General features: G+C 40.2%; 2 protein-coding genes across 3 annotated transcripts in view; one reads left to right on the forward strand and one right to left on the reverse strand.

Annotated features, from left to right (window-relative positions):
• The window catches only part of rsph14 (radial spoke head 14 homolog), a 674463-nt gene that overhangs the window by 275950 nt on the left and 372669 nt on the right, over window positions 1-25844 (reverse strand). The gene's annotated exons all lie outside the window — the stretch shown is intronic.
• The window catches only part of gnaz (guanine nucleotide binding protein (G protein), alpha z polypeptide), a 233289-nt gene continuing 225511 nt past the window's right edge, over window positions 18067-25844 (forward strand). Inside the window, exon 1 of the mRNA XM_069933650.1 lies at window positions 18067-18448. The gene's annotated coding sequence lies outside the window, so the exon portion shown is untranslated. The remainder of the gene's footprint in view (window positions 18449-25844) is intronic.

A 25844-nucleotide genomic window follows, 5' to 3' on the forward strand; every position in this document is an offset into this window, starting at 1 on the left:
ACAGGACTACCAGTGATCTCCAGGGGCTGGACTGGGAGAATGAGGGGCAGCGGCGGGCGGCTATAAAGAGATCAGAGCACACAGCACAGCAACAGGCCCTTCTGCCCAGAAAGTGCACGGTAGACATGGAGCCAAATTAAACTAAATCTTTTCTGACTGCCCACGATCCCTATCTCTCCACTCCATCCACAGTCATGTGCCGAGCTAAAAGCCTCTTAAATGCCTCTCTTGCATCTGCTTCCACCATGGCCCCGGTAGCCAGGCATCCACCACGCTCCTTTAAACTTCTCCTCTCCCTTCCACCACCCCCATTTTAAACACGTCCTCTAGTGTTTGATATTTCTAATGCTGGGCAATAAAAGAGTGTCTGTCGACCCTATTTATGCTTCTCGTAATTTTATAAACTTCTATCAGCCTCCAAACCTGTTGTTCTGTTGTTTACAAAAGGCTCCAAAAGTAAACCAGGAAATTACAGGCTGGTGAGCCTGGTGTCAGAAGTGGGTAAATTGGGGGCGTGGCAAGATGGCGTAGGGAGCGGACGTGCCTTCCCGGTCTCCCCCAGGCAGTTATATAAATGCCCGTTTTAAGAATATTTCTTTTCTGTTAAAAGTCTTTGTTTTGTTTATCAATTGTTTTTAGTTTAAAATGGCAACAAAGATTAAGGAAAATAGAGTTCAAATACAGAACAAAACTATACTCTCTGACTTTGGAAGAAACGGCCTACTTGCCCAGACAGAACCACGGAGTCAAGGCTGGAATCTTCTTAAGAACGGAGCTCATTAATTGGACTGTCGGATAAGCTGGCCTTGGACACCCCTCTGAAAGATGGTGATGAATATTGATTTGAAATGTTTTATGAAGATAAATTGCAGTAATTGGCATTGGTTGCCCATGAGTTTTAAAAATCCAGATAACATTAAAGTTTATTAGTGATTTTTTTTTGGATGGAATATCGGAAGGATGAACTTATTATCTATAAATACAGAACAAAATTACATTCTTTGACTTTGGAAGAAATTTGACCTATTTGCCCAGACAGAGCCGGAGTTGGTGTTGGAATTTTCTCAAGAACAGAACTTATTAAAGTTGATTTCGGACTCCTTTTTGAAAGATGGCGACGAATGTTGATTTGAAATATTTGAAATATTTTCTGAAGATAAACATATATATGGAACTCCTTGACCTGCAATAAGGTTTATCAGTGATTTTTTTTTGGATGGAATATTGGAAGAGTGAATTTATTATCTGTGAGTATGCATACATTGCAAACAGATTTTAATAGTTTTGAAAAGGTTTTTTTTTAAACTAAACAACAAGATCAGTTTAATATTGAGAAAATTGGAAAAAATGGAAACTTTATTAAATTTGGAAACTCAGTAGAAAGAAACTATGAACAAGATTGATGATTTATAAAATTAAAGTTGAAGGAGCAATGTCCAAGAAGAGTTAAAAATTTTGAATAAATTTTTCTTGAAAATAAACAATAATTTCAACTTAACATTGAGAAGATTGACAAAGTGGAAATTTTGATATTAAATTGGGAAACATAGAAGAAAGAACTTATGAATAACATTGATGCTTTAGAAGATCAAGACCGAAGCAATTATGTTCAAGAAAATTTTAAAAGATTTGAAAAAACTTTTTTTGAAAGTAAGCTACAAATTCAACTTGAGACTGAGAAGAATGGAAGATTCGGTGTTGAACTGGGATGTTCAGAGGTGTTTTAATTCAGTGGATGAAATTCAGGAAGACTTGAAAAAAAATTTTTAAAAAAAGCTTTTATTGATTGTAAACAATGTTTAACTCAGTGTTGGGAGGGTGGAAAGGGTGCAAAATTTAATATCAAGTTTGGATTTTCAAAAAAAAGAGTTTATGAATAAGATTGGTTAAATTGATGGACCGGGGTTTTATGGATATAAGAAATGATGATTTTTCGGTTTATACGTGTATTTTGTCTGCCTGGGGGGGGGGGGGGGGAGGGAGTGGTACTTCTGCTCCCGAAAGTCATATGCCACTTGTGGTTTATACCACACCCATTTGGTTTTTTGGGAATTAACCACCACAAGGTGGTTTCCTAAGGGGTTAGGGGAGGTGGGGGGGGGGGGGGGTGAAAATTTGAAAATTATTTAGTATCTATTATGTAATATTATACTAAGTCAATTTGAAATGAATGTATGGAGATACTATAAATAAATTTCAAAAAAAAAAAGAAGTGGGTAAATTATTGGAGGGTGTTCTGAGAGATCAGATATACAAGAATTTGGACAGCCAAGGGCTGATTAAGGATAGTCAGCATGGCTTTGTGCTTGGTAGGTCATGTTTAACAAATCTTAGAGTTTTTCGAGGAAGAAAGTAGATGAAGGAAAGGCTTTGGATGTTGTCTACATGGACTTTAGTAAGGCCTTTGACAAGGTCTCAAATGGGAGGTTAGTTCAGAAGGTTCAGACACAGGGTATCCATGGAGAGGTTATAAACTGGATTAGAAATTGGCTGACTGGGAGAAGACAGAGAGTGGTAATGGATGATTGTTTCTCAGACTGGAGGGCTGTGATTAGTGGTGTACCTCAGGGATTGGTACTGGGACCATTGTTGATCGTTCATTATCAAAGATATGGATGATAATGTGGAAAATTGGATCAGCAGATTTGCTGATGACACTAAGACTGGGGGTGTTGTGGACAGAAAGGAAGGCTTTTATAACATGCAGAGAAATCTAGACCAATTGGATAAATGGGACAAAAAATGGCAGATGGAATTGAATGCAGCTGAGTATGAGGTGTTGCATTTTGAAAGGACAAACCAGGGTAGGGCATTGGGGAGTGCAGAGGATCAAAGGGATCTGGGAATACAGATACATAATTCCCTGAAAGTGGCACCACAGATAGACAGGGTTGTAAAGAAAGTTTTTGGCATCTTGACCATCATAAATCAAAGTATTGAGTACAGGAGTTGGATTGTTATGGTGAGGCCGTATCAGATATTGGTGAAGCCAAATTTGAAGTATTGTGTGCAATTCTGGTCACCAACCTACAGGAAGGATATCAGTAAGATTGAAAGAGTGCAGAGAAGATTTACTTAGGATGTTGCCGGATCTTCAGGAATGAGTTACAGGGAAAGATTAAACAGGTTAGGGCTTTATTCCTTGGAGCGAAGAAGAATGTGGGGTGATTTACAAGATTATAAGGGGTATAGACAGAGTAAATGCGAGTAGGTTCTTTCCAGTTAGATAAGGTGAGATAAATACAAGAGGACATGGTTTTAGGGTGAAAGGGGAAAGGTTAAGGGGGAACTTCTTCACTCAGAGAGTAGTGGGGGTGTGGAACGAGCTGTCATCTGATGTGGAAAATGTGGGATCACTCTTAAGTGTTAAGAATAGATTGGATGGATACATGGATGGGAGAGGTCTGGAGGGTTATGGAATGGATGCAGGTCAGTGGGACTAGCGGAATGATGTTTCGGCACAGACTAGAAGGACCAAATGTTTTCTGTGCTGTAGTGTTCTATGGTTCTAAGAGGTCATAGGTGGATATGGGTGTGAGAGCTGAAGAGAGAAAAGCTGAGAAGTGATAAGGGGATGGGGATAGATCTCTGAATGGAAAGGGAAGGGGGTGGGAGCTGGAGGAGAGGAGACAGCTTGTCAGGGGATGAGATCACAGAAACACTGTTGCAGCCTGTGAAGTGGCGATGAGAACATTGGCTGCTGTATGAAGCGAATGGGCACACACCAGGAAATATCAGGGACACTTGGCATTATGTCAACACTTGTGAAACATGCCAGGCTTTCATACAGTATACAGTACTCATGCTGTCCAGCATGGAGAAAGTAATGCCATGAATAAAATAGAATGTAACTCAGCACAATTTACATTTTTGGAATTTATCAATAGCTATTTCAGAAATGTCACAATCTGTTTGAAATGTTACAGAGACTCTAATGTTATCCCTTTACACCTACTGTAAACAGCTTTGACAGAGGCAACTGGTGAATAAGAGGAACGCGTTGGACCTCTGATGGGCAAACATAGTGGAGTCGGCAAGAGTTGTCTTCATGTTGTTGAAGGCCTGAAGCGCATCTCTGTTTATATGGAAAGGTTTCTTGGAAATTGATTTTTCTAGACTTTTGAGGAGGTTGGTCAGAGGTAAGAGGGATATGGCACCGTTAGGTAGAAAAAAGCAGTAGAAATTTATTATCCCGAGTCCGGTGAGCATTGTGCTAACTGCTATGGTAGTGTAGCGGTTAGCACAACGTGTTTACAGTGTCAGCGAATGGGGCCAGGGTTTGAATCCCACAATGTCTGTAAGGAGTTTGTACATTCTCCCTGAGTCTGCATGAGTTTTCTCCGGTTTTCTCCACTGTTTGAAACATACTAGGGGTTGTAGGTTGGCTGTAAATGGGCGGCAGAGGATGGTGGGCCGAAATGGCCTGTTATGTGCTGTAGGTCTAAATTTTTAAAATTGAAAAAACTGTAACTGGGGGATCAAAGTGGGCATGGGTAGTCTTGAATTTCCCATTCCAATGCTTTCTTTGGCAAGGGGCAATGATGTTCATTGACATCAAAAACCCATTTGCTCGGGTTAATTACAGTGCCATATTTGTCAAGCTTCTGGAGCAGAATCATGAGACTGTTCCTGTGCTCGGTTTCGTTGGTGTTTGCTACCAGAATATCACCAATGCAAGCATAGACAACATTAAGGTTGGAGATGACATGGTCCATAAATCGCTGGAATGATTGAGCTGTGTTTCACAAACCGAAAGGCATCCATAGAAATTCAAATTGTTCGAAAAGAGTAACCATAACCACACTGTTTTGGGAGGATTTGCAGGTTCAACTGGGATTTGGTAATCAGCGCACACTAGGTCAACTTTTATGAACACCCGCTTGTCATGTAGGTTCGCTGAGAAATCCTGCAAATCTGTGATGCCATATTGGTCAGGAAGGGTGGAGTTATTCAGAGAGCATTAATCTCCACATGGCCACCAATCCCCTGGGGACTTTTTCAGGATCACATCTAGTGGTGATGCCTGGCAGCTGTCAGAACTTGGCCTTCACAATCTAAGGCGATCCAGGGGTAGCCTATATTTGTGCGCCAAAACAGGAGGACCACGAGTTTGGATGTGGTTAGTCTCATAACAGGTTATTAAATTTCCTAGTGATGGTAATACCCAGATAAATTATGGGGGGATAGACAGAGTAAATGTAAATATTTGATGTCATTGTGACAGTATGAAGGAGTAAACAGGCGAGGGAACGGCTTGAGCAACCCCCCAGAATGAACAGGTTCTGGACTGGAGACGAGTTAGGTAATGATCATTGTGGGGTGATGATACAACTCACTGGTGTACTCAAGGAGCGGTCAATTAAACGGCGATGTTTCAGATCCACCAGCAGGAAAAAGTGAGAAAGAAAATCCACTCCAGCAATGAGCTTTGAAACATTTGCTACGGTGAAAATCTACCAAAATGTTTTCTGGAGGCCGAAATCGAGAGTGAGTCTGGCCAAACGTCTGGATGCATGAATTGTTCACAGCAGCAAGAACACACGCCAGGTTAGGGTGACAGCGCTCTTGTGGAGTGGGATGAATGATCGATATCTCTGCGCCTTATCAATGAGAAATTGTTTACCAGAAAGGCAGTGGCTGATTCTCCCATGGGCAGCAGTCACCTCTACAGCTGTTTCCCGGGTGCTGTTTGTAGAAGGCGCAAGGAGGTTGACACAACCAAGCCATAGTGCCAAATTTCCAGTGTTTCCAGCAAACAAGTTGGGTGTTGCTTCTACCTCGTCCCTGACCCCCCACGATTAAAGTTGGACCAGAAACGGGGATGATTCAGCTTTGTCATTAAAGCCTGCAACTTGTTTTTTCTGGTTTAATGGTTGTTGTCTCAACTCCCCCTAGCTGCACGGCATGCTTGCAATTCCGCAATGTGGGATTGATTGGAGAGTTGGTTTTGATCCAGTATGGCTACCTTAAGCATGTCATATGGCATGGCTTCATCCGGATTAAGTACCATGTCTTCTACCTCACAAGTGATCTGTTCTGGGAGGCGAGCCACGAGCAAGCTGCCCTTTGTCCTCTGACTGGTGATGTTCAGTGACTAGAAATGTACCTCTCTGGTGGAAAACCATGGTCGTGCATTGGTTGCAAAAAGGATTGGGACTTACAAATTGATCTCCTCAAGGAGGTTACCAGAAAAGTTGACAAAGGAAAGGCTGTGGATGTTGTCTACATGGACTTTAGTAAGGCCTTTGATAAGGGCACACATGGGAGGCTAGTCAGGAAGTTTCAGATGCTTGGTATTCATGGTGAAGTTGTAAACTGGATTTGACAATGGCTGGATGGGAGAAGTCAGAGAGTAGTGGTGGATGATTGGTTCTCAGACTGGAGGGCTATGACTAGTGGTGTGCCTCAGGGATCAGTGCTGGGACCATTGTCGTTTGTCATCTATATCAATGATCTGGATGATAATGTGGTAAATTAGATTAACAAGTTTGCAGATGACACTAAGATTGGAGGCATTGTGGTCAGGGAGGAAAGTTTTCAAAGTTTCCAGAAGGATCTGGACCAGCTGGAAAAATGGGCTGAAAAATAAAGATAGAACTTAATGCAGACAAGGGTAAGGTGTTGCATTTCGGAAGGACAAACAAGAAAGGACATTACAGTGAATGGTAGGGGACTGAGGAGTGCAGTAGAACAGAGAGACCTGGGAATACAGATACATAATTCCCTGAAATCACAGGTGGATAGGTTGTAAAGAGAGCTTTTGGCATAGTGGCCCTTACAAATCAAAATATTGAGTTTTGGAGCTGGGAAGTTACAGTAAAATTGTTTAAGACATTAGTGAGGCCAAATTTGGAGTATTGTGTGCAATTTTTGTCACCTAACTACAGGAAAGATATAAATAAGATAGAAAGAGGGCAGAGAAAATTTACTAGGATGTTACCTGGACTTCAGGAACTGAGTTACATGGAAAGGTTAAAAAGCTTAGGACTTTATACCCTGGAGGGTAGAAGAATGAGGGGGAATTTGCTAGAAGTATTTAAAATTATAGGGGGATAGACAGAGTAAATGTAAATAGGCTTTCTCCACTGAGGGTAGGTGAGATACCAACAAACCAGAGGACATGGGTTAAGAGTGAAAGGGGAAAGGTTTAGGGGGAACATGAGGGGGAATTTCTTCACACAGAGAGTGGTAGGAGTATGGAATGAGCTGCAAGCCAAAGTGATGAATGCAGGCTTTTAACATTTAAGAAGAATTTGGACAGATACATGGATGGGAGGGCTATGGACTGTGTGCAGATTAGTGGGACAAGGCACAAAAAGTGGTTTGGCAGAGACCAGAAGGGCTGAAGGCGACGGTTTCTGTGCTGTATTTCCAATATTTTTATTAATTTCATTTAGCAAATGTTACATTGGTAAATAAACATGAATAGAAAAATGATCAAATTTATATGATACTAATAACAGCAATGACAAAACCTACATTACATTTTAAAAACTAATACATGCAAAAAGAAAAAAATAAACTGGCTAAACTACAAATTTGTCCCCCTACCTACACAGGCTGTTGGCAAAATACATAGTCCACTATGTGATAATGAAAATAAAAATAAACAATGAGATCAAGAATCAAAAATTATAAAGCTTACAAATTTGGGAAATAATTAAGGAAAGAACCCCATAAAGAAATATAGCTTACATTCAATACAGTAGTGGAAAATCTAATTTTTTTTCTAAAGACAAACAAGCCAACATATCAGACAGTCATGTTGTGTGAGTGGGAGGGACGGCATCTTTCCATTTCATTGGTATGCTCCTTCTGGCACTGAAGGAGTCAAGGGTACTAGATAGGTTTGTGAAGAATTCAATGTCGGACCATTGGGCCCACATATTCCAAACAAGGCTACAAAAGGAGGCCAAATTAATATTAAGAACTAAAGATAGTATACAAAATATGCCTTCCTAATAATTGAGAAAAGAAGGACTTAACCAAAACCTATGATACAATGAACCATATGATACATTTATCTCATTTAGAAGTTAAGTTAGGATAGAATTTAGCCAGTTGGGTTTTGGAACAGTGGGCACAATGTACTATTTAAATTGCAATAGTGAGAGTCTGGCACAAAGAGAAGATGAATGAATACTTCTCAAAATAGAATCCCATGCAGTCTCAGAAAATATTTGTTGGAAATCATGTTCCCATCGTTTTTTAATTTCACCCAGGGAATTATCCTTAGATAGCAAAAATAGTTCATACAGGGCAGACAACAGCTGTTAATGGTCCAGTTAAAATTTTTATATTTTCCCTATAACATTAAACTCCAAGTCCTGAGGATGTCTCAAAGATAAAAGAGTTCAAAAAAATTCCTAACCTGTAAATAACGAAAAAATTGGTGTCTGGGTACATTAGCAGATAGTTGCTCGAAAGAGGCAAGATTATGGTCGATGAAAAGGTTCAAGAAGGATTGGAAGGTCAAGTTAGTCCATTGATAAAAACCAATATCTTGAACAGAAGGAGGAAAAAAAATACTTAAGATAAAACTAACTAATAATAATCTATGGTATCCAAAATGTTTCCTGAATTGAAACCAAATTCTCAATTTATATCTGACAACAAAATTAGCCAATAATCTTGAAGCAGAGAAAGGTAAAAAGGTACTCCAAGTATTGAAATAAGGGAGAGCTTTTTTGTAGATTTAATTTCTAAATTAATCCAACCTGAAGTACCTGAAAGAACCTTATGATGAATCCAAAAAATAACATAACTTATTTTAGCTGCCTAGTAGTAAAATCTAAAATTAGGTCGAGCCAAGCTTCCGTTTTTCGGGAAGGTTTTTTTTTAAGATGGGGAGGCTTATTATTCCATATAAAGGAAGATATAAGAGAGTCAAAAGAATCAAAAAGGATTTAGGAACAGAAACTGGTACAGCATGAAAAATGTATAAAAGTTTTGGCAGGATATTTATCTTAATAATATTAACATGTCTAATTAAGGACATCGAAAGTGGAGACCATTGAGTCAAGGACTTCCTAACGTGACTCAGTAGGGTAAGAAATTTTTCCATAAACAGGTTATTAAATTTCCTAGTGATGGTAATACCCAGATAATTAAATTGATTATTGACTATTTTAAAAGGAGCAGAGGAATCTAAAGAGTTAGAAGAGTCCAATACAATCATCTCACTTTTCTGTAAATTTAATTTGTATCCTGAAAATCGACAACATTGCTGAAGAAGAGATTGAACAGGGAGAATCGATTGATCTGGATTCGCTACATACAGTAGAAGGTAATTGCGTAAAGAGACACTTTATGGACATCACCAGCTCTGGTAATTCCAGAAATTTCATCCAATTGTCAAAAGGCCAGGACTAACGGTTCTAACAACAGGTTAAAAAACAAAGGGTTTTAAGGGCAACCTTGTCTAGTTTTACGATGCAATTTAAAAGATTTGGATTTAATTGAGTTAGTAAAAACTCAAGCTGTACCAGATAAATATATCAATTTTATCCAATTGATAAATTGGGAACCAAAATTAAATTTTCCTAACACAATAAATTGATAGTCCCGTTTCACCCTGTTGAATGCTTGTTCAGCGTCTAAGGAAGTAATACATTCAGAGGATGCCACTGTGAGTGAGTAGAGAATATCTAACAAACAGCGCACGTTAAATTGAGAATGTCGACCTTTAAACCCAGTCTGGCCTTTAGAGATAATAAGAGGTATCATAATTTCTAGCCTGGTGGCTAAAATCTTAGATAATATCTTTGTGTCCACATTTAAAAGAAAAATTGGTCTTTCAGAGACACAATTTAATGGGTCTTTATTCTTTATAAGTATTAAAGAAATTTAGGCTTCATAAAAATGTTTCTGGTAGCTTCCCACTTGCTAAGGATTGAGTTAAAACTAAATCCAATTGAGGTATCAATAGTTGGGAAAATATTTTATAAAACTCTGCAGGGAAACTGTCTGGCCTGGCAAAGAGTTAATAGCTGCAGCAAACTCACTTACAGAGATTGGCTGTTCCACCTTTAGTTTGTTCTCTGAAGATACAGTGGGAATATTCAATCTATCCAATAATTGCATCATAGAAGTTCTCCAGAATTGTATAAATTAAAATAAAACTGGGAAAAAGTCTCATTTATTTCAGCATTATTATTTATAATCTTACCGTCAGTATTATGGATCCCTGTAATAGGTCATTTAGCTGTCAAACTTTTAATTTGGCTAGCTAAGTTTCCCTGCCTTATCTCAATGAACAAAGAATTTAGATTTCTTTTTAAGAGTTGAGTCTGTATAGGGTAGGTAAGAAGTAAGTCATGTCTAGTTTTAATTTCAACCCTCTTTTTAAAAAGCACAGGTTTTGGAATTGAGGAATTTTGTTGATTAATATACTTAATCAAAGAGTCTGGAAAAACAACCAACTGAAAAACCTCACAAAGATAAGCGTATACAGAGCCGTTGTCATACCCACACTCCTGTTCGGCTCCGAATCATGGGTCCTCTACCGGCACCACCTACGGCTCCTAGAACGCTTCCACCAGCGTTGTCTCCGCTCCATCCTCAACATCCATTGGAGCGCTCACACCCCTAACGTCGAGGTACTCGAGATGGCAGAGGTCGACAGCATCGAGTCCACGCTGCTGAAGATCCAGCTGCGCTGGATGGGTCACGTCTCCAGAATGGAGGACCATCGCCTTCCCAAGATCGTATTATATGGCGAGCTCTCCACTGGCCACCGTGACAGAGGTGCACCAAAGAAAAGGTACAAGGACTGCCTAAAGAAATCTCTTGGTGCCTGCCACATTGACCACCGCCAGTGGGCTGATAACGCCTCAAACCGTGCATCTTGGCGCCTCACAGTTTGGCGGGCAGCAGCCTCCTTTGAAGAAGACCGCAGAGCCCACCTCACTGACAAAAGGCAAAGGAGGAAAAACCCAACACCCAACCCCAACCAACCAATTTTCCCTTGCAACCGCTGCAATCGTGTCTGCCTGTCCCACATCGGACTGGTCAGCCACAAACGAGCCTGCAGCTGACGTGGACTTTTTACCCCCTCCATAAATCTTCGTCCGCGAAGCCAAGCCAAAGGAATACTTAATTTAATTAGTCAAGTCATCTTTCTCAGAATTAGCTTTATTTTTAACATTGGCCATAAAAGAAATTTTTTGATCTCTAATGAAGGCTTTAAAAGCATCCCAAACAACTAAACAGGAGTAGATCTAGAGTAGAATTTTCACTGAAAAAAAAACCCCGATTTGATCTTTCATAAATTTCAAAAAATTGGGGTCTGATTGTAATATAATGTAAAATCACCAATGCTTGGTTACTTTGGGAAAATCTGGGACATTAATAGACAAAATCACAAGAGCATGATCAGAAATTACTTTGTTTCATATGTACAGGAATCAACAGATGAGATTAATTGTTGGTCTATAAGAAAGTAATCAATATGTGAATAGGCGTGGTGGACAATAGAGAAGAAAGAATATTCTTTGTCAGTAGGATGGAACAATCTCCATACATCTATAACATCAGATTGTAACATAAAGGAATTTATGAGTATAGCAGACTATTTAGGTTAGCAATTCTAGAATATGAAGGGTCAAGGACAAGGTGCAGCCAACAATTCAGGTTGCTGGCTATTATCAAAGAACACACTGGTAGAAGAAAAAAAAAGGAGGGTCTGTGGGGGTGTGAGCAGAGGAAGAAACACAGCCACCACATTGAGGGTCGTTTTTATTCAAATTCAGCACGGCCCTATAAGGGCAGCATGAGCTCAGTCACCTGGTGCATTGTGACGTCATAATCGCTTCCCAGAGTGCGCGCTGGAAACGATGCTGGAGTCAGAGAGAAACCTCTGATGACGCCATTTCCCCATGGCTGCCCCGCCACGTGGCGATACAAGCGGGGCCGGTTCGCCATGAGGATGTTTACAAAAAAATAAGATTTGGTATAAAGTTTACTTGTCATGATTAAAAGACAGCCATTAGTGTTCGCGATAACCTCATGTTTAATAAATGGCAGTGATTTATCGATCAGAATTGAGAGTCCCCTGGATTTATGTGCTGCAGTGTTTATGGTTCTAACACACCAAGGACATCAACGATTAGTGTATGCATCTTCAAATGTATTGCTTGCCTTATACCACCCCATGTTCCATTCACCAGATCTCATCAGTCACCTACAAATCATCAATCATGACTTATACCTTGTATACCTTATCACACTTAAATATACATAGCTCTGCTGGATGTCTCACAGCTTCACAACTTACAACTGTTCAACTTTTCAGCCATATCACCTACGTCTTTAGAATCATAGAAACTATTTCCCACATTGGAGGTGCGACCATAGAATCATCTAATGCAGCATATCCACCCAACCTCCATCTACAGAATGCCCCATTAAAAGAGTTCCCCTGTTCTTTCTATTCCTGCCCTTGTGCCTGCATTAGTCACAGTAACAGTCTGCTAAAATATGGTTCCCTTTAGAATCCTTCAAAACTGTTTAGATACAAGTACCAGTCGGAGAGCTTGAGGCATTTGGGGTACTCCCGCCATTACCTTCCTGGTGGTCTAATTGACACCCATTACCTCTCTACCTTAAACTGCAAAATGACCTCTTCTGCAGAAAAAAAAATGTAACACTGAGACTTGCAGATGTGCCAACTGATGGCCAAGTCCAACATCCAAAATTCAGATATTGAGCTCTTCCAGGTGTCCCACAGTTGTTATTACATCATAGAAAGTTTCTGGACCAACAAATGAGTCCTGGATCAATGATCCAAAGAAGTAAGTTCGAATCTCAGTATGACAGCTCAGGAATTAAAATCCAAATAATAAATCTGGAACTAAAGCTAATCTTGGTAATGGTGACGTAAAGCAATAAAATTGTTGTAAAATTGTCACTTTTGTGCGTCACGGAAAGATATCTCTATCCTTATCCACTCTGGCCAATACAATAAAGATACAAAGGACTGCATCTGGTTCCCTTTCTTATCTGGGTCTATCTGCCTTTCATTTCTCCTCTAATGGCTCCCAGTATCATCTTCCTTACATATCATATTTTCACACTAGCACCCTGTGTGACCCCACTTTTCACCCTCCAGCAGATCTTCATCTTTCTTTCTATCTCCCTCCCCCAGTTCACTGCATCTGCTCCTTGTTTTCCCATTAGCACCAACCTATCACCCACGTGCTGCTATCTCCTAACTTAACCTTTCATTAACCCCCATTCGATAGGGTCATCATCCTTCACCCCTCCCGTATATCTATCATCTACTGGTCTTTGTCTCAGCTCTTCCCTCTCCTCTCCTTTACTCTTTACATTGGCTATCTTTGCTCTCCACTCTTGGTATTAATGCCTTCTCTTGACCCCAGATTGTTGACTATCCTTTCGCCTCCACGGATGCTGAATGACTCACTGAGTTCATCTCACGGTTTTTTTTTGCTCCAAATTCCAACATCTGCAGTCTCTTGCGTTCCCTGGTCAATATGATTCTAGGCCAGTCATCTAATTGACACCTAATTGTCTCCTCAGTTGAAGGCCAAGTAAGATTTAATAATAATTACCATAATTTACAGCAATATTCATATTCTATGAAGAATAAAATCCACAAGGGCTGGAAGTGTGATAATTCTGTGCACTGAGTAAGAACTGAAATGCATCTTTTCCCTCAACTAATACTTACTTAACTATTGGTCGAGCACTTCATTTACTGTATTTAGTTAAATAGCTGCTAATTTCTTATTAATGTAACTCTCTTCTTAAAAACATTAATCATATTACTTTCTCTTGCTTCACAACATTCCGATGCTCATCAAATTCACAAACTTTGCATTCTGTTACAGATATACTCAAATGAAAATGCACATATTCCATGCGATAACCTTCAGCAGCAGCAGAAAAGATTTGGAAAACATCTCCAAACCGCTCCCAAACTCCCTCAAGTCCTAACTCATCTGATAGTTAATAATTCTGCTCCAGTAATGAATTGAAGCTGACCAGACAATTATATATCAACAGCCATTTACAGGCAGTTGTTTACTATTTGTTCAGCATATTATGAGACACTACAAGTTAAAGTTGACTATAATTGAAAGTTAAATTGAACTACAAACCCAAAAACTTCATTTTATAAAGAGATCAAACCCTCCACGCTTAACAAATTCTCATCTTTGCACACTTGAAGTTGCATTCAGATCACAAGATCAAGGAGCAGAAGTAGACCCATTGCCCCACCGAGTCTGCTCTGCCATTCTAATCATGAGCTGGTCCACCCTCCTACTCACCCCCATTCCCCAGCTTTCTCCCCATAACCCTGACTAATCAAATACCTGTCAATCTCTGTCTTAAATACACCCAACAACCTCACTTCCACAGCTGCCTGTGGCAACATATTCCACAGACAATGTAGGACTGCAGCCATGCATTGGGGATGGACACCCTGGGGTCACATCTGATGATCCTATGAGGAATGGGAATGAAGGTTCAGCATCAGGCTTGTGCATTGGTGGTTTGAGATTGGGGTCTCCATTGGGGGACCTCAGGGAATTGTTGCTTTGGACAGGAGATGTGTGGACTGGAAAGTTAGTGCCTGATTCTTGGGGGATTGAGAGCACTGGAGGGGTGCGTACATAAAACTTCAGAGAATCAAGGAATCAGAACATGTGACTCAGGTCTTTTCTACTGCATATAGAATGATGAGGAATTCAGGGTCATGTGGGCGGGACCCAGAGATGCACCATGTAAGTCAACAATGTAAGAGTATGAAATCAAAGATTTGTTGAGAGAATCTATTGCCAGAGTGTCCACAGATCATTCAGACAACGACTTGGCCAAAATCAGGACAATGCTGCAGAAAGAGAGTTGCATCAGAAATTATATTGCCCTGTGAGAAAATCGGTGGAGAGGAATATAAGAAAAGCAATAGGATATTTAGCTCTTTCAGCCTGTTTAGCAGTCCAATAAGGTCATCACTGGTCTAACTTAAATGTTCACATATTCTGCAGTGCAGCTAATAGATCAGCTAGCTAAGTGATGTCACAACGACAACTCTGCACTCAACATTAGCAAAACTAAGGAAATTGATTGTGGACTTCAGGAAGGGGAAACCAGTCCTCACCGAGGGGGTCAGCAGTGGAAAGGGTTAAGAACTTAAAATTCCTGAATGTCAACATTTCTGAAAAGAGATCCTGGGGGCCTCCATGAATCATGAGGAAGGTTCACCAGTGGGTACACCTCATGAGGAGTTTGATGAGATTTGATATGTTACCAAAGACTCTTTCAAATTTTTACAGGTGGACTGTGAAGAGCATTCTGACTGGTTGCATCATTGTCTGGTATGGAGGTGTCAAGGCACAGGACAGAAAAAGACCTCAGAGAGTTGTGTCTCGGCCAGCACCATCACGGGTACCAGTCTTCACTCCTTCGAGGACATCTACAAGAGGCGGTGTCTTAAGATGCTCAAGGATCCCCACCACCCAGGCCATGCCCTCTTTACTCTGCTATCATCCGAAAGGAGGTACAGGAGCCCGAAGATGAGCACCCAACAGTATCAAAACAGCTTTTTCCTATCTGCCATCAGATTTCTGAATGGACAATGAACCCTAGTCACTACTTCACTTTCTCTTCTCTTGCACTAATTTAAAATGTAATTTATAGCAATATTTGCACCTGTGATGCTGCCGCAAAACAACAAATTTCATGACATGTTCATGGCAATAAGTTCTGATTCTGATCCTGAACTAGATATGAGAGGTCTCATCAATCAAAAGCAAACAGGAGTGCTGTACTTAATCCCCTCTGCAGTTACATTTCCACACCTTCCCTGAATTACCTGAATTACAGAGACAATGTTACTAGTGAGCAGTGCAAAGATAATGGAGATGCTCATGTTGTTGGTTCTATGAATCTGCTAAGTTCAATCCATTAACAGAAAGTTTTATTTATTTATTTATCTTTTGAGACCAAATGCTACTGGAAAAGGCAGCATTTATTACCCAACATTTATTTTGTGAAGATAAATGGTGTCAAATCACCTTCTTGAACTGCTGCAATTCCTGCTGTACAGTAAAAGGCCATTTCGGCCCATGAGTTTGTGCCACCCAATTACCCTACAACCTCAGTATGTTTAGAACAGTGGGAGGAAACCAGAGCCCCCAGGGAAAACGGAGACATGAGGAAAATGTACAAACTCCTTACAGACAGTGCAGGATTTGAACTCTGCCATCAGAGTTGGTGTTGAAATGGCATTGTGCTAACTATGCCACCCCAAATCTGTTCTTAATTCCAGAGAATATAAATCAAGTGTATTAAATCTCCCCTTATATGGCAAAAATTACATTTATTGGGACCAAGTGCCATACACAAATGTGCTGGAGCACCTCAGCAGGTCATCTAGCATCCATAGGAAGTAAAGGGTAACCAATGCTTCAAGCCTGAGTCCTTTGTTACATGGATGTTGGGTGACCTGTTGAGTTTCTCCAGCACATTTGTGTATCACACTTAACCCCAACATCTGTAGGAACTATTAGGAAAAGGATTCCAGGAGTTAAACCCAATCATGATGAAGGAATGCTGATGTTTTTTTTTCTAAATCAGGTGTTGGTGGGACCTAGAAGGAAATCGCACTTAACCCCAGCATCTGTAGACCTTATTGTTTAACTTTATTGGAGCCTGTCTACTGAATCTTTGCTGCAGTTGCTCCAGTGGACATATTATGTGGAAGACTGACGTACCCTGTGCATTGTTAGAGACTGGATGGTCCACCCAACTTACTGGTTCTCAATCTTTTTCTTTCGACTCACATCCCACTTTAAGTAATCCCTAAGCCACAAATGCTCTGTGATTAGTAAGGGGTTGCTTAAGGTGGGATGTGGGTGGGAAGGGAAGGTTGAGAATCACTGCTCTAGATCCAATTTTGCTTGAGAAAAATTGTCATTGGCCCATTTCCTTTGGAGTTCTGAAACCATGCACATAACGAGTCAATGAGGGACGATTAAAACAATGGTTTTCAAACTTTTTCTTTCCACTCACATCCCACCTTAAGCAATCCCTTCCTAATCACAGAGCACCGATGGCAGAGGGATTACTCAAAATGGGATGTGAGTGGAAAGAAAAAGGTTAAGAACCATTGATTTCCAGCTTTATTCTTTCTCTGCTTCAACACAGCAAATACGGTGAACTTAACTTGAAAGGCAATCACATTGGTAGGTTTGAGTTCATATATCCTCCAGGAAAGGATGGTAGATTGTGGTGTGTGTGGGTGTCAGTGCATCCAGGTGGGGTTTTATAAAGTATTGGAATGTTATGGTTATCATTGCTAATGATTTCCTGACTATTAACAGAATTTAAATAGCATCAGTGCGATATGAACTCGTACCTTCCAATGACTAGCTGAGTATTTTAACCACCATGCTACCAGAGTTCCACAAAGTGAATCCACTGCTACGTAAATCAACCATGTCAGGAAGTCAGAAAAACATCAATGATAATTTTGAGAATCACTTTGATTTATACAACCTCCTTTCAAATTCAACCCTTTGTTTTATTAGCCAGGAACGAGACCAATGGTACTAAACATGATAGGATTGTTTCATGATGAATTAACTGCATGGAATAAGGCCAATGCTTAGAAAATTTGCGAACAAGGTCCCTCCTGCTGGCAGTGAGCTCCTCACAGACCCAGTCTCCGCATTACTGGAATGCCTGCCCTGTTTGCAGTGGGAGAGAATACTCGTGCACACTGCACCATTCAGAGAACGAGCCAAGCTGGAAGGAAAACTGGTGCTCCAATTCATTTCGATAATGGGAGAAATCAACTTGCAGTCCAGATTTTTCATTTGTGCTTGCTGCATTCACATGCGTTGAATTAAGAAAGAAATGAGAATGTAAAGCATATTTCTAACCTTTTCTCTGAATGGCTCTGGAGCAACAGCAAGTCAGACGATTTGCTGCAAGCGATGGCAGTCCAGGCAGCATCTTCCAGTGGCAGCCAATCAGAGACCTTGCTGGCTTTCTATTAGCCTGCACCGCGAACAGATCAGCTGTGCTGCGGTAGCAGCTGTGAGTGGGTCTTGGCGAGAGCTGTTCAACCCCTTCTGTCAACAGGAATATCAACTCTGAGGCTGGCACTGGTACGGAACTACGCCCCCACCCCCAACCCTTATAACCCACCTACGACACCATACCCCCTCCCCTTCCTAAATGCACATACACGACACAGAAATTAAATCACGCCCGTACACATCACTGTGGAAGAAGCAGGGAAAAGGAGGAGTGTTGCGAGCTGCTGGGATCAGTCTCCGACACTCAGCACCACGGTGATCCTGGTTTCCTCCCGCGGCAAGCAACGATGCTGCTGTGAAGGGCAGGGAAACACTCTTGACAGCGTGTGTACACAAAACAGACAGGCAAGACAAGAAGCTGGCTGCTGGACCATGCAGGGGTAAGTGAAGCTCTCCTGTCTTTCGCTCAGTACAATTTCTCCCTCACTGGGCTCTTGTGGGGTTGCCATGATTTCAAGTAAAGGCTTTTGCTTAGGTCCTTGTAACGTTCTGAGAAAACTGGCATACTGCCATCATTTCCCCGTAAATAATTTGTGGCACAGTGTAAGAAAAAAAGTGGTTGTATGGATTGGGAATTGAGGATGTTGACGGGGGTGGGGGGCGGGGGGTGGAGATATCATCTGGATATTAGTGTTATCCAAGAACCTCTGGACTGCAGCGTAATGCACATGAATGATTCAATTTCACTGTAATAATTCTGAGACTGCCGAGCTATCACTGGCAATAATTATTCACATGTGATGGTTTTCTTTATTAATAGAAAAAAATCAAATTTCACCCCAATTAAGTTTCTTTTATAGATGAAATATTATACCAGAAAGGGAAACAATATTTGAGGCTTATGTTACTGCTGAATGAATTTTGTTGTTAATGCTTCATACATACAGTATATAGGTTTCTTTATAAAAGAGATGGGGCAGCATTTCTGCTCAAATGCATTTCAGATGAGGCAGACCCAAGAAAAAGAAAACCTCTGGTCATATGTAGGCAATTTTGTACAGCCAGCGAGAATAGTCCTTTCTCGTATCATCTACTGAAATGATGTCATCTACACAGCATCTGAACTGAGCATTTTTTCTTGCTATATTACTAGTAAGGCATCTTGTACGAGGATTTAAGTCTGCACAGTGTGAATGCAGCTTGCATAGTGATAGATCAAGCTGACTGCTACTGTGATTGGATTATGTACTGCAGACAGGATCCACACTGATGTTCCCAGCACATATATTCAGGGAAAAAAAGTACCACACATAGCCTGAAGGCCAGATAAATTAGTTAGCTAATTGAGAAATAATATTGAACTCTCTCTTTACCTTCACTTACTTTCAGTAACACTATTTCCAAGTAAAACTACATACAGATGATTGCACAGCTATAACCACTGCCAACAATTATCTTTGCATTGGCGGGGCATGTTTTATGAACTGATGTCTTCTCATCCTGTCAGAATGGCATGTTTTGCTACCACAGCCTTCTTTAAGGTCTATTTATCACTCACCAAGAGAATTGTCCTCCAATTTAAGAGGTGAAGAAGAATGCAACATGACTAATATGAAATACCTTGCACCTTTGAGATGCTGCAATAACAGAGCAGTTTGGTTGCTCTTTCATTATTCCCATGAACTCAACGTCAAAGTACCAAGACTCTCTCAGTCTAATCCAGCACTCAGGAGAATGATAAATTTCATTAACTATAAGGTTGATATTGCACAGGAGAAATTTCAGATTTATTGTCAGAGTACATACATGACATCACCTACAACCCTGAGATTCTTTTTTCCTGTGGGCGTGGCAGAATTTTCACTAATTAGTAATGCAAAGAAATGTGTATATAGCATATACATGCAAACAAATAAGAACTTTAAACAGATAACAAATGTAAACAAACCGACTGTGCAATATTTCACATCATTGGGGAAAATGGAAAGTGACATTTGAAAGTGAAAGTATTTATTTGAGCTTTGACCTGGAACTGACTGTAACACAGCAACTGCTTGTGATAATTTTACTGTCCAGGCTAAAGGGGAAAGTGGTTCCATAGGGAAGATAGTTTTATTTTAAGTGTGTATGCAGAGAAAAATTTGAATTACAATGGATTTCTGCCACATATATAAACAAGCAGTATTCTTAAGGTGAAATCAGAATATTTCTATTTTGAAATAGTTAACACACAAGGAGAGGAGGGGGCAAGAATTTACAAAGACAAATGTGTGTGTACATTTGTATATATTGTAGCATCTAATTTCAAAGTGAGGGCTTTGTTAGTGCCTGTAATCATTCATGATTTGTGGATTTCTGAAAGGCAAAGCACAAAATGATTGTTCTCTCCCATTTTAATTTCCATTATAATTTCTCCAGTCTCAGGCGACAAGGGGCTGACGCAACTCCAGCTAATCTTTTCCTTCTTACGAAGAAATTCTTACAGTATGTGTTACATTTCTAGCTAGCCAACTTGTGGTCTATTTTCCCTTTCCTTATCAATGTTTTGGTCTTCCTTTGCTGAATTGTGATTTTTTTTTCCTGTCCTTAGATTTATTGAATTCCATGGCAATGTTATACACCTTCTGATCTAACTTTGAATGATGGTCAACACTGAATTAATTTCTCTATTTGCTTATAAACTAGGTAATAATCCTTTGAGTGCTTGTTTTCTATAATACATTTAATGAAGTTTTCCAAAAGTAAAATAAGAAAGTCTGCAAACACCGTGGTTGAAGTAAAAACACAATGCTGTAGAAACTCAGCAGGTAACAAGGCATCCTTTATTGAGCAAAGATGCATAACTGACATTTTGGGTTTGAGCCCTTCATCAAGGTAAGGGAGTTTTAATTAAGTTTTTCATTCTACCATAGCCAGCTTTCACTTCGCGTCTTTGTACTTTGATTTATTTAGATTTAAGACACTGGTTTCATGTTAAATAAATCAGTCTCAATTTTTATGTAAAATGATCATATTCTGAATACTATTCTCTAAAGACACCTAAATTACCATCACACAAGATAAGAATGTAATAATAATAATAATAATATATTCCCTCACTAGTTCCTCAATATACTGATTTAGCAAACCATCTTTTATGTACTACATGAATTCATCCTCCAGACTGCTGGTTTTCCTTTGGTTGCCCAGTCTATCTTTAGATTAGTCACCTGTGATTATTGCATGCACCTCAAATTTCCCGATTTACATTATGCTCAGCATTACTACTGCTCCTGGAGGGGTTTCACGACAATTCCCACCAACATTTTCTCACCTTTGACATTTCTCTAAAATGTGCTTCCTAATCCCTGGCACTCTGCAACCACGTCTTTGTAATTGTTGTTGAATTGTCTGCATTCAGATAAAGAACCTTCACCTTTTTTGTGCTCTGACTCTAAATGGAGATATTTTCTTCTGTTTGCACTCACTGTCTCTCCTGTCAGAATCTGGTTATGGTTCTTCATTTTGCTGTCCTACACTATTGCTTGTCCTTTAAGATCAATCCTATAAATTTCCTTTCAGTAGAACTCTACATCCTCCATCAACTATTTAGTCTAATCTTGCCATTCTCAACCTTTTTTGGGCTATGACCCCTTAGGACCCTGCCTAAGGTTCATGGGCTCCCTTCCCTGTGAATTCAAGTTGTGGTTTCTTTTGTACTTTTGTACTTCTCCCCATAAAAAAAACATTAAAATATTTATGTTACTTGTGGTGAAAAGAAAACAAGGCTTTTATTTAAATGTGCTATGGTGGGGGGGGGGGGGGGGCATAGAGCCCCTGCTGAGGATGGCTGGGTTAAAGCATTCTTTGCAGCCTATATTATTTAATTCACTTGGACACTGATCCTAGCTTAACTCACATGAGGTTTATCTTAATAGAACTGCTCCCTCTTTTCCCCAAAGGGCAGGTTATTCAGGACTGAAATGAGGAAAAATTGATTCACACAAAGACTGGTTAATTTTGAGGATTGTCTGCCTGATTGGGCTACAGAGGCTCCTTCATTGATTGCATTCAAAACAGAATGAATAAATAAAAGAATGCAGGGATAGGGTAGGAACATGACATTAAGAGAGATCACCCATCATCTTGCTGAATGGTGAAGAGAATTCAGGAGCCCATCTGGCCACTCCTGCTCCAATATCCTGATTGATGGTGAGAGTGGTCCATGAATTAAAAGCATTTTCCTTGAGACATGCATTCAATTGTCTAACCTTGTTTAACCTATGGCAATTTACACATACCTTGGGAACAATCCAGAAATTATTACCTTCATTTTTCTGGGTTTTAATTAGGACCCTTATTGCTCATAACCTCCTTGCAGAATCTCCCTCTCTGTGCTTCTGGTTTCTACAACAATTGGACCTTTTCCCTCCTACAACCAAGTTCCTCTCTAGTCCTGATATCTGAAGAATTAAAGGAAGACATCAAACTAAAGCAAACAGAGGAGCCAAAAGTAGTGGGAAATCAGAAGTTTGGGAAAACTTTAAAAAGCAACAAATGTCCCCACTAAGAAAGCAATAAAGAAAGATGGATTATGAAAGTAAATGAGCACAGAATCCAAAAACAGGTAGTAGAAGTTTTTTTTTACAAATATATAAAGCAGAAATGAGAGACCAAAGTGAACAATGGTCCCTGAGAAGATGAGAGTACTGGGCTCGCAAATGTTAATAACACTGGAGAACAATTTTTTTTCAAAAGGTTTCCTTCCTGAAAAGAAATTGGGGATTCTGATAGACAACTTTAAGATGAACACAAAGGTGATTTCAGATTTGCTATATTGCTTTGGAAGTTGGAGAAACATTAAATTATCTTTTTATTGAATTTGGCACGTTTAATCACATAATGATGCTGACACATTGCATGAGTTCAACAGACCTAAAACTTTATTCATAAACTTAGACATACAACACAGTCGTCGGCCTCATCACCAACAACGATGAGTCGCACTACAGGGAAGAGGTGGAGAATCTCGTGATATAGTGCGAGAGTTACAATGTGAGCCTTAACGTGGACAAGATGAAGGAGATGATTGTAGACTTCAGGAGGACCAGGAATGACCACCCTCCACTACACACCAACAACTCTGTAGTAGAGAGAGTGGAGAGCACCAAGTTCCTTGGAGTTCACTTAACCAGTGACCTATCATGGACACTCAACATTTCCTCACTTGTCAGGAAGGCACAACAACACTTCCTGAAAAGACTGAAATGGGCAAGGCTACTGGCCACTATCATGTCAACCTTCTATAGGAGCTCTATTAAGAGCATCCTGGCTGTTGCAGCACAGTGTGTGCAGAAGGGAAATGAATCAGAGGTCAATGCTCAGGACCACGAGTGGCAGAGAGGATCACTGAAGTCCCCTTTCCCCCCAATCGATATGATTTACTGAGATAGTTGTCTGAAGAGGATGCACAAAATCATTGAGGACCCTTTCCATCCCACACATAAAATATTTCAGCTGCTCCCTTTGGGTAAGAGGTACTGGAGTATCAGAGCCAGTACCACCAGGCCGAGGAACAGCTTCTTCTCATGAGCAGTGAAAATGCTGAATGACTAAAGGAATCGCTCAAACTAACCATCCGAGATTCTGATATTTATGAAACAAGATTTATTTATTGATTGATTTATTTATATGTGTGTGCATATATGTGTGTGAATACTTGTCCTGTGCATGTATTGTTTGTCTGTATATGTGTTATGTTTTGTTAAGTTTCTGCATGCTTTGCACCAAGGACCGGTGAATGCTATTTTGTCAGTTTGTACTTGTTCAATCAAAGGTGATGTTTTGAGAGTACAGAGAGGTGTATAGCAACATGAAGCAAACGAGGAGTATAAAAAATGCAAGAAAAAAAACTCAAGAAAAAGAAATCAGGAAGGTTAAAAGACGGGGTGGCTTTGGCAGACAATGTGAAGGAAAATCCTAAGGGTTTCTACAAGTATATTAAGAACAAAATGATAGTAAGGGACAAAATTGAACCCCTTGAAGATCAGAGTGGACAGCTTTGTATGTAGCCAAAAGGGGGAGATCCTAAATGTTTTTTTTGTATCAGCATTTACTCAGGAAACTGGCACAAAGTCAGAGATAGTTAGAAAAAGAAAAGGAGGATGTGCTTGCTGTCTTAAAGCAAATAAGGATGGATAAATCCCCAGGGCCTAACAAGATATTCCCTTGGACCTTGAGGGAGGATAGTGCAGAAATTGCAGGGATTCTAGCAAAAATATTTAAAATGTCTTTAGCTACGGGTGACCTGTAATCCTGTAAATTATAGGGCGGTGAGTAGTAGATAAATTATTGGAAGGTGTTCTAAGAGATTGGATAAACAATTATTTGGATAGCTGTGGACTGATTAAGGATAGTCAACATGCCTTTTGCATGGTAGGTCATCTTATAGAGTTTTTGAGGAGGTTACCAGGAAAGTTGACAAAGGAAAGGCTGTGGATGCTGTCTACGTGGAAGGCCTTTGACAAGGCCCAGCATGGTAGGTTAGTCAGGAAGGTTCAGATGCTAGGTATTCATGGTGAAGTAGTGAATTGGATTCGACAATGGCTGGATGGGAGAAGTCAGAGAATAGTGGTGGATGATTGCTTCTCAGCCTGGAAGCCTGTGACTAGTGATGTGCCTCAGGGATCAGTTCTGGGACCATTTTTGTTTGTCATCTATATCAGTGATGTGGATGATAATGTGGTAAATTAGATCAGCAAGTTTGCAGATGACACTAAGACTGGAGGTGGTGTGGACAGCAAGGAAGGGTTTCAAAACTTGCAGAGGAAACTGGACCAGGTGGAAAAATGGGCTGAAAAATAGCAGATGGAATTTAATGCAGACAAGTGTGAGGTGTTGGATTTTGGAAGGACAAACCAAGAAATGGTCGGGGACTGAAGAGTGTGGCAGAACAGAGGGATCTGAGAATACAGAAACGGAATTCCCTGAAAATGGTGCCGCTGATGGATAGGGTTGTAAAGAGAGCTTTTGTCATATTGGCCTTCATAAATCAAGTACTGAGTACAAGAGTTGGGATGTTATGGTGATGTTGTATAAGTTATTAGTGAGGCCAAATTTGGAGTACTGTGTGCAGTTCAGGTCGCCAACCTAAAGGAAAAATACCAGCAAGATTGAAAGAAAGCAGAGAAGATTTACTAGAATGTTGCCCGGACTTCAGGAACTGAGTTACAGGGAAAGAGGTTAGGACTTTTCCATGCAGCTTAGAAGAATGAGGGGAGATTTGATAGAGGTATTTAAAATTATGAGGGGGCTAAACAAAGTAAATATAGATGAGCTTTTTCCACTGAGGGTAAGAGTGAAAGGGGAAAAGTTTAGGGGGAACTTCACATCAAGAGTGGTAGGGGTGTGGAACAAGCTGCCAGTTGAAGGGGTGAATGCAGGTTCAATTTTAACATTTAAGAGGAATTTAGCTAGGTACATGGATGGGAGAGGTATGGAGGGCTATGAACTGGGTTCAGGCCAGTGGGACTAGGCAAACAAAATGGTTGAGCATGGACAAGAAAGGCCGAAGAGGCCTGTTTCTGTGCTGTAATGCTTTATGGTTTTGTGGGTGTGGTGCCAGTGGCTTGGAGGGTCACTCATGTTGTTTCATTATTTAAAAAAGGCTTCAGAAGTAACCCTTGAAATTATAGACCGCTGAGCCTGACATCAGTTGTAGGTAAATTATTGGAAGGTGTTCTATGAGATCGGATATACAATCATGTGGATAGACAAAAACTGATTTGGGATAGTCAAAATGGCTTTGTGGGTGGTAGGTTGTGTTTAACCAATCTGATAGTTTTTTAAGGATGTTTC

This window comes from Narcine bancroftii, chromosome 4 (genome assembly GCF_036971445.1).
Source record: "Narcine bancroftii isolate sNarBan1 chromosome 4, sNarBan1.hap1, whole genome shotgun sequence".
NCBI classification, from domain to species: Eukaryota; Metazoa; Chordata; class Chondrichthyes; order Torpediniformes; family Narcinidae; genus Narcine; species Narcine bancroftii.